A 14,462-nucleotide genomic window follows, 5' to 3' on the forward strand; every position below is an offset into this window, starting at 1 on the left:
GGGAGAGAGAGAGAGAGAGAGAGAGAGAGAGAGAGAGAGAGAGAGAGAGAGAGAGAGAAAGTGAGCGAGAGACCCCCTTTGCCACGGTGACGCCCTTTTTAGTTATTATTCTGGCCAAGTCCAGGTTGCTATTTTATTGACCGGAGGGGCGTCGTCCGACCATAAAAGCGTTACTCCTTCGCCTCAGGGAGACCTCATGGGCCCTTACCAAGAAGAAAGAAGTTCTCTGGGACTTCGGTTATGGAAGAAGACGTCCGCGAACGTGGGTGGCTGGAAAGACCCCGTTCTGGAACTTACACTCTCTGGAAAGTCGAAGATTCCGGGGGATGATCTAATAGAGGTATTCAAATGGGTTAAGGGCTTTAACAAGGGTGATGCAGACAAGTTCGTCAGTAAGGACAGGACTCGCAGTAAAGAAGTTGAAATAGATTTGAGAAGGAAATAGGCAAGAACTGGTTTACCAATAGAGTGGTTAACGAATGGAATAGACTTGGTAATCATATAGTGAGCGCTGAAACTATTGTTTGTTTTAAGAAGTTAGATAACTTTATGGATGGGGATGATAGGTGGTCATGGACATGGAACTGCCTAATGTAGGCCTTAGGGTCTCTTGCATCCTCCTTCACTGTTACGTTCTTGAGACGTTCGCGAACGTGGGTGGACGGGAGGATCCCGTTCAGGAACGTGTCAGCGCCAGAGGTGTGATAGGACGCGCCCATGAGGGGCGGTCCCGTGGGATGCGACATCTGGGCGGAGCTCCTTAACCCTGTCGCTTCAGTTAACGACTTCTCGTATGTTTGCTGCCGTCAGACGATTTTATTCGGGTCATGGGAAGCCCTGTACTCCATGGCGAGAGTTAAGAGAATAAGTTGGGTCGTTGTCGATGAAGGTAAATATGTGGTGGAGGAAATTGGATTTCGAGGAAGAGGGAGACGATGGGGGAAATGGAAGGGGAATAGGAGGAAGAGGGGGAAGAAGTGGAGGTGGAAGAGGGAGAAGAAGAGGAGGAGGAGGAGAAAGAAGAAGAAGAAAAGGCAGGAAAGAAGTAAGAAGACGAGAATGGTTTTGATCATGATGTTGTATCTGTGAAGGAATAGAGTGAGGAGGGGATAGGAAAAAAGAGTAAAAAGAGGGAGGATAGCAGGAAGAGCAGGAGCAGGAGGAGGAGGAGGAGGAAGAGGAGGGCGTTGGAGGAATTGAGGGAGGTGTGTCTTAAGATGTAGGGTGGTGATAACGGTGAGACTGAGGGAGTGAGTGAGGGAGGGAAGGAGGGAGGGAGGGAGGAAAAGAGAAGTTAGGGAAGCCCTTGGAACGAAGGCTCTTGTAGGTCAGAGTCGCCTTGGGTAGTCCTTTGTTGGAAGTTTCACACACAACATCCCTTCAAGAATTCGTCTGAAATGCAATCAAGCAATCAATCAACCATTATTCCGAAGGACGTTACATAGGTGAATAAAGGTGTCTGTGTGTGTGGGTGTGGGTGTGGGTGTGGGTGTAGGTGGGTGGGCGGGCGTGTGTATGTGTGTGTGTGTGTGTGTGTGTGTGTGTGCTTTCTGTAATTTCTCTAAAATCAAAAATCCCACGATACAAATTTCATTGATAGAGGAAATACCCAGACCGACCTAATTTCGAAAAAACAATTTGAGTTTCACAACTTCTAATGAAATAAATGATGGATTAGTGTCCACGGTACAAGAAATCCCCACAATTAATCGTCACTTTCAGCGTAACCCGTTCATTACACAACATTACACAATGTTATTTTCTACTCTCCTGCCTCCTCTTCCTCCTCCTCCTCTTCCTCCTCCACCTCCTCTGCTTCCTCCTCCTCCTCCTCTTCCTACTTCTCCTCTTCCTCCTTCTCCTCTTCCTCATCCTCTTCTTCCTCCTCTTCCTCCTCCTCTTCCTCCTCCTACTCTTCCTCCTCTTTCTCCTACGCTTCCTCCTCTTCCTTCTCCTCTTTCTCCTCTTCTTCCTCTTCCTCTTCTTCCTCCTCTTCCTCCTCCTACTCTTCCTCCTCTTTCTCCTACGCTTCCTCCTCTTCCTTCTCCTCTTTCTCCTCTTCTTCCTCTTCCTCTTCTTCCTCCTCTTCCTCCTCCTACTCTTCCTCCTCTTCCTCCTCATCCAGTGTATTTGTCGGGATACAGGCATGACCCGTCATCCACGAGGAGCTAAAATGAGAGGGAGGAGAGGATGGTGGAGGGGAGTGGAATGGGTGGGAGTGGGCACATCCCTTTGAATTGGCTACCTCCCTTACAAGGGGGAGAAAAACCCTTTGGTGTACAGATAGAATAGACAGATAGTTATTTCTTACGATGGTCGTAGTTATATTCGCTAATCATCGTAATTGGAAGAGTCGTGACGAGCGCAACACAAATGCAAATGAAATATGGTACGCCGCTTTCAGCAATCCAAATGCTGTAAGATGAACTGCGGTGCCGAGAATAATGATCTAATTCTTCAGGTTCGTTGCCCAGAAGTTATGAATCCCGTGTGAACGTCTTAATGTGAAGAAGATTATCAAACAAATTCATACGTCTCTCGAAATGCATTTAGATGATAAGAAATATCGATTTTATACTGTAACTTACAACGCACGCACACACACGCACACACACACACACGCACGCACACACACACACACACACACACACACACACACACACACACACACACACACACACACACACACACACACACACACACACACACAGAGTAATAGACATTTGGAACAAGTTAGATGAGAAAGTGGTGTGTGCAAAAACAATACATGAATTTAAAAACAGTTTAGATAAAATGAGATATGAAGACGGGACACCATGAGCATAGCTCCCCTTCCCGTAAAATACAACTAGGTAAATACACACACACACACACACACACACACACACACACACACACACACACACACACACACACACACACACACACACACACACACACACACACACACAAACACACATGCACACACACACACACACACATACAAGCAGACACATGTGCAGTTTGTGCGGAAGAAGCACAGCTGTGACGCGCCTGACTGATGACATAGACACACACGTGGTTCATGAGCGTAATCAACTAGTTCGTCATCGTGGCATTCACTCTCGTAACTTAACGCTACCACTGTCACTCCCACCAACACTACCAACACCACTAACGCTGTTGTCAAAGTATAGGAAACAATAGCCACGTATGTACACACATACACACACACACACACACACACACACACACACACACACACACACACACACACACACACACACACACACACACACACACACACACACACACACACACACACACACACACACACACACACACACACACACACACACACACACACACACACACACACACACACACACACACATGTATACAAAGACAAACGCATAGTGAACTGAGGACGGGACCTCACAGACTTTTGTCTGGCTGCCTACAGGCAATTCTATTCAATATAGTATTTAGGGAAAGGATTTGTTTTTTAGAATTTAACTCCTTGAGGAAGAGAAGCTTTTGGACGATACAGGATTTGTTTAGTAGCCACTAATACTAGCTGATTTGATTAATTGAATAATTGAATGCTAGCTGATTTGATTGATTGATTGACTGAATGCTAGCTGCAAGTTAACTAAGCACATGTAAATGTTGACACTAGGATAGTTTGGAGGCAAGTTGACTAACTTTCCCTTGACATTGGACAAGTAGAGGGGTGGTTTACAAGTCACTAGCACTAGCGGCTACCAAACTAGAATCGGCTTGTGTTACCTGGAGTGACAGGATTCAAGAGAGCCTTCAATCTACAGAGAACTACTTCCTTCCAGAGTCTGTTCCCGAAGTACATGACATTACTTTTCCGTCCTCAGCAATAAATATCACTTGATGGTGCAGTGGTCTAAGTCACTACAGGCACTGGTCACGTGCTGGCTGTAGGTTCGAATTGTCGGGCGTACCACGTTTCAATTTCTGCATGTGCCTCCACGGTTCTTCCGATGTTGATGGCTTAGAATTAAAGTGCATTGTGGTTAATAAAAATGTATCTCTAGTCACTGGGACCCATTCAGTGTTGTACAAATGTGTGTGTATATATATATATATATATATAGATATATATATATATATAGATATATATATATATATATAATGGTTTAAGAAGGAAATAGGCAAGAACTGGTTTACCTACAGAGTGGTTAACGAATGGAATAGGCTTAGTGAACATGTAGTGGTCGCTGAAACTATTGGTTGTTTTAAGAGAAGGTTAGATAACGTTATGGATAGAGGTGATAGGTGATAAGGGATATGGAACTACCAAATGTAGGCCTTATGGTCTCTTACAATCTCTTCCAGTCTTATGTTCTTAAGTTCTTTTGTAATGGAATAAAATTCTATATTTCACACCATTTTGATAGAGTTGAAAATGTATTTTTCTGGCACATAAAACTTAAACATGGATATCGATATATATCAATATATATATATATGTATATATATGTATATATATATATATATATATATATATATATATATATGTGTGTGTGTGTGTGTGTGTATATATGTTTCTTTTTTTATTAAGTCATCGGATATTTTTCCTTTTCCTTTTCCTTTTTTTTTCTTTTTTTTCTTTGAGTTTCCTTTACTTCTGAGCCGAACTCACATCCATCATCTTACTTCAGAATATTTTCAAAATTAAGGACATAATTTGATGTAATCTCAATGGGCGAACCCCGTTTTATTCTCACAGTATTCAGATCTTTATGGATTCACCGTTGGAGTTCAGCGGCGGCCTTTGGCAAACTGGTTTCGATAAAGTGAAGTAGGAAAGACTTAGCCCTCATGTCATTAACGACACCTTTAAGAAAATTCTTCTCATGGTTTTTATTAACGATTCCTATAAGAAAATTCTTCTTATGATTTTTATCAACGATTCCTTTAAGAAATATCTCACTGTCACACTCCCACGTAATGGGAAGTGAAAAACCCCTGACAGAGCAGAGCCCTATCGGTTGCGCCAAGCTTTTCTCTCTCTCCCCCCCCTCTCTCCCCCCCTCTCCCCGCCCCCCCCTCCCCTCCCCCTCTCCCCCCCTCTCCCCCCGCTCTCCCCGCCCCTCTCTCCCCCCCTCTCTTCCCCCCTCTCTCCCCTACCTGTCTCCCCTACCTCTCTCCCCCTTCTCTCCCGTGTGGGTGTGGGTGTGTTTATGTGTGTGTGTGTGTGTGTGTGTGTGTGTGTGTGTGTGTGTGTTCAACTCCGTCACGTCAGTTAATGATGTAAAACCAAATGATTATGGTTGTAATATATTACCTTTTTCTATTATTTACCCGTGTATGATACTTGTAAGTGTTGCTTAAATATCAATTTCTCTTATTAAAAGCTGTGAGGGCAGATGATAATTACTTGTCATTGTTATTCCTTTTTCGTAATTTGAGGGTTTTGATTTTTCAGAGGTTTCTTAAAAAAAATTCTTTTCAAAATTTTGGATGTTGACTATGTGCTGATTTTTTCTCTCTTTTCCTGTTTCAGGTAATGTGGTTTCGCTTCAAGTGACGTCGACCTAGGTGGATGTTCGTGGAGTTGAACAGATGATGTCTTGGTGAGTCAGGCCTAAAGAGCCATATACACGGTCAAACGGCTTGTCAAACCCGGTTTGTCAAACAACTGTTTGAAGTGATGTTTGACCGTATGAATGGGGTGTTTGGTTGTCAAACACATTTGTTAAACGTGTTTGACAACTAGATACCCCATTCATACGGTCAGATATCACTTCAAATGCTTGTTTGACAAACCGGGTATGACAAACCGTTTGACCTCGTAAATGGACCTTTAGACGACGATCTTATGGAACAGAAAGTTGGTAGTCGTCATGCTACTGTATATCAACATTATATATATACATATACATATATATTATATATATATGTATATAAACATATATATATATGTATATATATATATATATGTATATATATATATATATATATATATATATATTATATATATATTGAATGTCTGAGTATATTTTGCCTAGAGGTTCTCCCTCAAACAAATGTTGTTGAAAATGACGCCTGTTTCAGAAATGGACATTTTATTAGGACCTAGTTTCCGTAACAAAGTACACTGTTGAACCATTAGGTGATAAAGAAATTGGCCAAAATTCATTGAGGAAAATAACTATTGTTTTGATATGAATAACGACGTTTCGCTTTCATAAACGGCATTTCCAAGTTAATGTGGTATTGACAGTAAAGATATGTATGTATGTATGTATGTGTATATGCATATATTTATTCAAGAATAGATACCTTTCAATGAAAATGGTCACTTTATCTTACTCTTCCTCTCCTTTCCCCTGTTCCTCTCCTTTTTCTCTCTCACTCTCTCGTTCTCCTTCTCCCTTTTCTCCATTGCTCTCTTTCTCCCTCTCCCTCTCCCTCCATCTCTCCCTCTTCCTCCCTGGTGAGTCATTGACACTTAAACTACGAAAAAACTACCACGGAAATGAATAGAATAGTCTGACGACAGCCTTGGTGAAAGGAAGAGTATCACCCGGTACGTAAGGGGGTTATGGACGAACTTGAGCTGCTCCTCGTTAAGTAGTTACACGTCATCACATAGGGTTGCTTGTGTGCAACATTCTCTCCTGCCGTTTTTACTCCCATAACTTCTCTGTCTGTTTGTCTCTCTCTCTCTCTCTCTCTCTCTCTCTCTCTCTCTCTCTCTCTCTCTCTCTCTCTCTCTCTCTCTCTCTCTCTCTCTCTCTCTCTCTCTCTCTCCCTCTCTGTCTCTGCCTTCCTCCCTTCCTATCTCTCTCTCACTCTCTTATATATATATATCTTTATATATATATATATATATATATATATATATATATATATATACATATATATGTATGTATATATGTGTATATATTAAATATATATGTATGTATATATGTGTATATATATATACTATATATATATATATATATATATATATATATTGTGTGTGTGTGTGTGTGTGTGTGTGTGTGTGTGTGTGTGTGTGTGTGTGTGTGTGTGTGTGTGTGTGTGTGTTTTATCTTTGTTTTTCTTCGTTTCCATTTGTACTGATCCTCCCGGGGTTTCTGCTGCCCAGCTAAGTGTTTTTGTCCTTTTTCATTTTCCGTTTTTTTTTCTCTCCCTCACTTGCCTGCTAATTCTTCTAATTTATCTCCTGACTATGCTAGCCTGTTTTCTGTTTCTGTTGGCCTGTATGTTGTTCCTGTTGGTCTGAACTATTTTTCTGTTGACCTGAAGGCTGTGTCACTAGTCTACTGTCTATGTTGATTCTGCTGTTCTGTCTACTGAGTCTGCTGTCTGTGTTTATTCTGCTGTTCTGTCTACTGAATCTCCTGTCTATGCTCAGTTTGTTCCCGTCTACTGGGTCTGCTGTCTGTGCCGATTCTGTTCCCCTGTCTACTGAGTCTAGTGTCTGTGCTGATTCTCTTCCCCTGTCTACTGGGTCTACTGTCTGTGCCGATCCTGCTCCCCTGTCTACTGAGTCTGCTGTCTGCGCCGATCCTGCTCCCTTGACTACTGAGTCTACTGTCTATATTACTACATCCACTTTTTCTACTGACTACTCTAACTCCATCTCTGAGCGGTCTGATGTCCTGGTTTCTGTTCGTGTTATCAACGCCATCATTTCCTACATCTGAATCACCTTTGAGAACTCGGGGATGGGGGGATGGGGGGATGGGGGGGGTCCTGTCCACTCAAGAGAGAACTCATGTCCACTAATGTGGTGTCCACTTGGTTGTCCAAGAATCCATCTCTCTCTCTCTCTGTCTCTCTGTCTCTGTCTCTCTCTCTCTCTCTCTCTCTCTCTCTCTCTCTCTCTCTCTCTCTCTCTCTCTCTCTCTCTCTCTCTCTCTCTCTATCTTTCTCCCTCTCTCCCCCCCCTCCCCCCCCTCCCCCCCTCTCTCTCTCTCTCTCTCTCTCTCTCTCTCTCTCTCTCTCTCTCTCTCTCTCTCTCTCTCTCTCTCTCTCTCTCTCTCTCTCTCTCTCTCTCTCTCTCTCTCTCTCTCTCTCCTCTCTCTCTCTCCTCTCTCTCCCCTCTCTCTCTCTCTCTCTCTCTCTCTCTCTCTCTCTCTCTCTCTCTCTCTCTCTCTCTCTCTCTCTCTCTCTCTCTCTCTCTCTCTCTCTCTCTCTCTCTCTCTCTCTCTCTCTCTCTCTCTCTCTCTCTCTCTCTCTCTCTCTCTCTCTCTCTCTCTCTCTCTCTCTCTCTCTCTCTCTCTCTCTCTCTCCTCTCTCTCTCTCCTCTCTCTCTCTCTCCTCTCTCTCTACTGTCCTCCATCTCTCCCCTTCTCTCTCTCTCTCTCTCTCTCTCTCTCTCTCTCTCTCTCTCTCTCTCTCTCTCTCTCTCTCTCTCTCTCTCTCTCTCTCTCTCTCTCTCTCTCTCTCTCTCTCTCTCTTTTCAAGGCTTCACGGAGGTTGATGGCCTCAAGAGTTGGTGAATAGGGTGAGGCAGTGATTTTTTCTTTTCCTAATATTTTTATTCACATGTTTTATATTTCCTTTTTTTTTTTATAAAGTTGAGATGGGTTTCCACTGGTTCGTGGTACTCGTTCAACCCGTTGCCTTTGTTGAGAAAAGATTTTTTTTCAGTTCCTTCATGGCAGGAACCAACTCTTGACTTAATAAAATCATATAACTCAAGTTAAAAATAGAATTTAAAATAACATCCTTTGTTCGGGGAACTGTCTTCTTAGCCGCCTAGCACCAACCAGAATAGAATATGCAATGTCTGTCACTAGAATGAGGATATGAACTCTAAGTCATCCTCCTCCTGCTCCTCCTCGTATTATTATTCATTTTTGTTCTTGTTCTCGTGTTCATTTTCGGCGCCTTTTCCTTCATCCCCCTCTCCTCCCCTCTCTCTCCCCAATCCCCGTCCACTCCCCTAACATCTCTCCTTCTCTTCCTCCTCCTCAGCTTCCTCCTCTTCCTCCGCTTCCTCCTCCTCAGCCTCCTCCACATCCTCCTTCTCCTCTCCCTACTCCTCCTCCTCCTCCTCCTGCTCCTTCTCTTCCTCCTTAGCCTCCTCGACCTCCCCTCAGCCTCCTCCTCCTCCATCTTCTCCTCCTCCTCATCTTCCATCTCCTCCTACTTTTCCTCCTCCTCCTCTCCCTCCTACTCCCTCTCGCACTACCACTATTCCTCCCCTTGTTCCTTCCTTTCCTCCTTCTCCTCCTATTCTTCCTCCTCCTTTTCCTCCTCTCCCTCGTACTCCTCTCAGTCCTCCCCACCGCCCGTCCCTCCTCCTTCGCTCTTATCGTCATTCTTCTCGTTCTTCCTACGTTTCATTCTCTCCTGTTTATATTCTATTTCCCATTGTTTATAAACATATCTGTTGTATTTGTCATGTTTGGTTATATCTGCGGAACGACCCCACTTAGGGTAATCTTCAGTAGTCAGAGACACTAACGACCGGAGTGTACGTAAACGGGAAAATGAAAAAAACTTTCGTTGATATATTCGAAGTGTCCGTCGTCCATCATCGCCAAGTCCACTGCTGGACAGAAATGCTTCCCAGGCACTTTCATTAGCCCCACGACGGCGCCAACCTCTGCCACGCCACTCATGCAAGTTTCGGTCTCTCGTCCCACCGTTTTACCTGGGTTTCGTCTTCCACGCTTACCATCGTAAGGCGTCCAGGTAGTAACACTCTTGTTACATCTTCTGTCCTTTAGTCTTGTTAACTGCCCAGCTCAGTTCAGTTTCTTTAATACCTGTACAATATATTCTTATCCAGAAATAATTTACGGGTGTGAGGCTAGGAAACTGACGAAGATGATGGAAACAATGCTAAGGACTGCAGAGAGAAGAATGGAGAGATCAATGATGGGAATAACGCTGAGTGACCGAAAGAGAGCAAGTTGGGTGAGAGAGCAGACTAGAGTGAAATATGTTATGGAAGTAGTAAGAAAAAGAAGTGGAATTGGGAAGGTAAATTAGTGCGAACGACTGATGAGCAATGGAGCAAGTGTGTTACTGAGTGGACGCCGCGAGATAGGAAGCGTGGAAGAGGGAGACCAGACAGGAGGTGGAGAGACGAGATTGAAAAGTTTGCAGGAGTGACGTGGCAGATGTTGGTGCTATCGTGTGCATCATGGAATGCTACGAAGGAGGCCTTAGTTCAGCAGTGGACTCAGGATGGCTGATTTGATTGATTGATTCAACTTTCTTATCCAACTTCTTTCTCTGTACATCAGTGATCTTCCGAGAAGTGTCCCATATGGATATCGATTGCATTAGCGAATGGGATGGACTTAGTAACCATGTCGTGACCGCTGAAGCTATTGGTTGTTTTAAGCGAAGATAAGATAACCCTATGGATGGGGATGACTGGAGGTAATGGACATGGAACTGCTCTAGCGCAGGGCTTTTGGTCGTTTGCAGTCTTCTTCAGTCTTGTGTTCTTATGACTTATACGGTTGATATTTTAATGAGGTGAGTGATCTCCCTACGGACCAGAGGCACATAGAATTCCTTATGCTTAGAGAATAGACTAATCCAAAAAATAATAATAAAATAAAAATGAAAAATAATAATGATAATGATATTAAAATCTACCTCTATCTCTTTGTTGTGCTACCCCTCTTAAATCTTTCCTTCATCACCTCTGACTTAATATCTTCAGTGTGATATTGTTCATAAGGATAGAAGCGAAGGTTATTGTCGACGAAGTACTAAACAGATTCTTAGGAATGATCTCTCCATTATGGTCTGTGTACTCTCGAGCTTTGTGTCCGCCGTCTTCCTGAATTTATGAGTTTCACATCCGTAGATTACAACTTTTTTTTTTTTTTTTTTTTTTTTTTTTTTTTTTTTATCGGTGTTTCAGACACACAAGCAGGAACCTCTCATAATTCTTAATCTATTTTGTATTTGTACCAAATCATTATGCTTTTCAATGTTCTCGTTTTTATATATAATTGCTTTACTTTGAACTTTGAAAATTAACACACACAGATACACATATCATGATTTTTAACTTGTTTTCACATTTGGACCAAATTATTATGTTTTTTTCTAATTTAAATATTCTCGTTTTTTATGTATAATTGCTTTAATTTGAACTTTTTATTTAATATTACTTTGGTTTTACTTTTATTCGTCTTCAAACTTACTTTGAAATTTTCATTCTGAACACGCGTTGTAAGTCTTTTGTTGTTTCTGAAATGAATATGTCATCCACAGATCTAAGGCTATTAGAATATTTTCCATTAATTCTTAAACCTATTTCATTGCAAATGAGCTTCTTGGAAATCACCTTCGCGTCACATAATTGAATAAATAAATAAATAAACAATATTCCCCATCAATTTTCAAACCTATTTCATCGCAAATGAGCTTCTTGGAAATCACCTTCGAGGCACATAATTGAATGAATAAATAAATAAACTAATAAGTAAATAAATAAAAAGAAGAATAAATACATACATACATACATATACCAAGGGTTTTTCCCCCTTACAAGGGAGGTAGCCAAAAAGGAAAAGGCATGAAATCATTCCCACCCATTCCATAAAATAAAATACATAAATAGGAAAATACATAAATAGAAAAATAAATAATTCGGGAATTGTATTGCCTTGTACTCTCGTGGATTTTTTTTTTTTTTTTTTTTTTTTTTTTTTTTTTTTTTTTTTTTTTTTTTTTTTTTTTTTTTTTGGTGAAATTACGGCAGTACTTTTCGTGGAAATGATCAATAGTCTCAACTTTCCATATCGTTTCTAGCGAGAAACATCTGAGGTGCAACTTTAGTATATTCAATGGAGCCTTATGTCTATATGGTGCACAGTGGGCCACCCCGACATTATAGCAGCATCCCATATATAAGAACGTAAGACTGGAAGGGACTGCAAGAGACCATAAGGCCTGTACTAGGCAGTTCCATGTCTCTACCAACTTTCATCCTTACCCATAAAGTTATCTAATCTCATAAAACAACCAATTGTTTCATCACTCAATTTATGGTTAATAAGTCTAGTCTATTTGTTGACCACTCAGTTAGTAAACCATTTCTCTCATATTTCCTTCTTAAACCTTTATGAGAAGTTTCCTTGCTCATTTTCTGAGACGTGTCTGTTAACTGTAGGTTCTCCCATCGTGAGTATCAGCTGAAGTTTGCATGATCATAAGAACAAAAATGTTCAGTATCATCACTAAAATACTCAAGACCCTCTCCTCCTCTAAGTTATCAACATCCATATAGTTTTGTAGTTTTATTGTCCTCAAATACATGTGTCATTCATGATTTGTTCCCTTTCCTCGTAAGACACACGCCTAAGAATTGAGTATGTTTAGATCCTGCTGTTAATAGATTTATCGATGTTTATCCTGCGGTGGACAGTTAAACAGTAATTAATGTAAACATTAACGGGACTACAAATGCAACCCCTCTTACTCTCTTTCAAATCTATCTCCACCTTCTTCTCCACCACTTCCACTCTAACTCCACTTCCATCTCTATCCTCCTCCTTCAACTCCAATTCTATCTCCACCTCGAACTCCTCCTAACTCCTCCTAACTCCTCCTTTCCCTGTTCCCCCTCCCCCCCTCATCCTTCCATTCTCCTTCGCGTCGTCTCAGATTTCTCTTACATTTTCCTTGGTGGGCGAGACGCGTTCAAAGAAAATGGGTTCTTTACGATTCGTAAAATTGTTGATATAAATTTTCTAAGTTTATTGTAATTTCTTTTGTACTCGTTCTCCTAGTCATGCTCGACATGATACGTCATATTTCATCAGTTATCGTAATTTCTCTTATTTATTTTCATCTCGAGAAAGGAACACACGCTCAAGGTAATATTTCAGTTCGAAGTCGTGATTTTGTGGTATGTCTTGTGCTAAAAGCAACCTGACACGACTGAAGAAATTTCTTAGCTTAGACACGAATAAATTGCTCAGCATTTAGGGACTTCTGGTAAAGGATGCATTGTTGGACAGACAGGAACTTTGTCAATTTTTGGGTTGGTAGTCAGTAAATATAGGTTTCGGGAAGACTAGGATTATTGGGATAGTGCAAGTCGTGTTTGACCAGCGTGAGAAAGCGACTGACGTATAAGTTGTTTGGCTACAGAAGACATGTGCATGCACAATGTTATGCACAGGGCAAGTGTACACTCAATGTGCATACACATACGAACACACACACGCACACACACACACACACACACACACACACACACACACACACACACACACACACACACACACACACACACACACACACACACAGCTCCCTTCTCGTATAATACAACTAGGTAAATACACGCACACACGCACACACACACACACACATGCACGCACGCACACACACATGCACGCACACACACATGCACACACAGCACACACACACACACTCGGTGGCATAGTTGGTAGAGCGCTGAACTGGGAAGCAGAAATGCTCCCAGCACCCAGTTCGAATCCTGCCCAGGGCCGAAATTATTTCGGTATCGCTGTGCCTCGGGTCGTTACTCTGACTCTCGTGGGCGGGGAGTTGGGTGTGTGTGTGTGCAAGGTCATAGCATTACCCATAGATCGGACGTACGAGCTCTGAGCTCTCTTCCAGGAGGGAAATAGCTGTCGATCACGAGTCCAACACGTGATCCAAAGACCAAGTGAATACACACACACACACACACACACACACACACATGCACACACACACACACACACACACACACACACACACACACACACATGTACACTAAAAATCCCACGCAACTCTTCCCATGGTTAGCATAACTGACAAATCCATCTTCAGTTTGGCATTTCACAGTGGACTTGAAGCTAATGATGACGATGTTGATGAAGTAACGATGATGATTGATGATGTTGAAGCCATCATTGATTGGTTTCGATCTTCGTTTTATTTTGAAAACCTACAAGCTCAGATATTTTATTTAGTAATCTGATGGGAAGCGTGTAAGAGGGAAACCAGACAGAAGGAGGAGAGACGAGATCGAGAAGTTTGCAGGAGTGACGTGGCAGAAGTTGGCGCGGTCGTGTGAATCATGGAATGCTATGAAGGAGGCCTTTGTTTATCAGTGGACTCAGTATGACTGATTTGATTGATTGATTGATTGGTTAAATTGAGTTGGCACATTGCCCTGGCAGTTGATGATGACCCAGGGTCACTTTTGCTCACGTGACATGTTGACCCGAGGTCAGTGTTGTTCCCAAAGTAGAATGACTTGTTCCATTTGTGGTGCCCATGACTAATGTACTGTCCTATGTTTCCTCCCTCAAATGTATAGAAAATATTTACGTTTTATTTCATGTCAACTATTTGTTTATTTGTTTGTTTGTTTGTTTGTTTTTTTCTTTGTGTGTACGTTTTGCTACCCCCCTCCCCTCGAATGTATAGAAAACATTCTTATTTTATATAATTTTGTCTGTTTATTTATTTGCTTTCTTATTTACTTGTGTGTGCGTGTGTGT

General features: G+C 42.0%; 1 protein-coding gene across 1 annotated transcript in view; it reads left to right on the forward strand.

The window, feature by feature from the left end:
- Nucleotides 1-14,462, forward strand: part of Shrm (shroom) — a 1,346,254-nt gene that overhangs the window by 202,604 nt on the left and 1,129,188 nt on the right. The window lies entirely within an intron of this gene.

Source organism: Oratosquilla oratoria, chromosome 34 (assembly GCF_046742065.1).
Source record: "Oratosquilla oratoria isolate Oo_2021 chromosome 34, ASM4674206v1, whole genome shotgun sequence".
NCBI lineage: Eukaryota > Metazoa > Arthropoda > Malacostraca > Stomatopoda > Squillidae > Oratosquilla > Oratosquilla oratoria.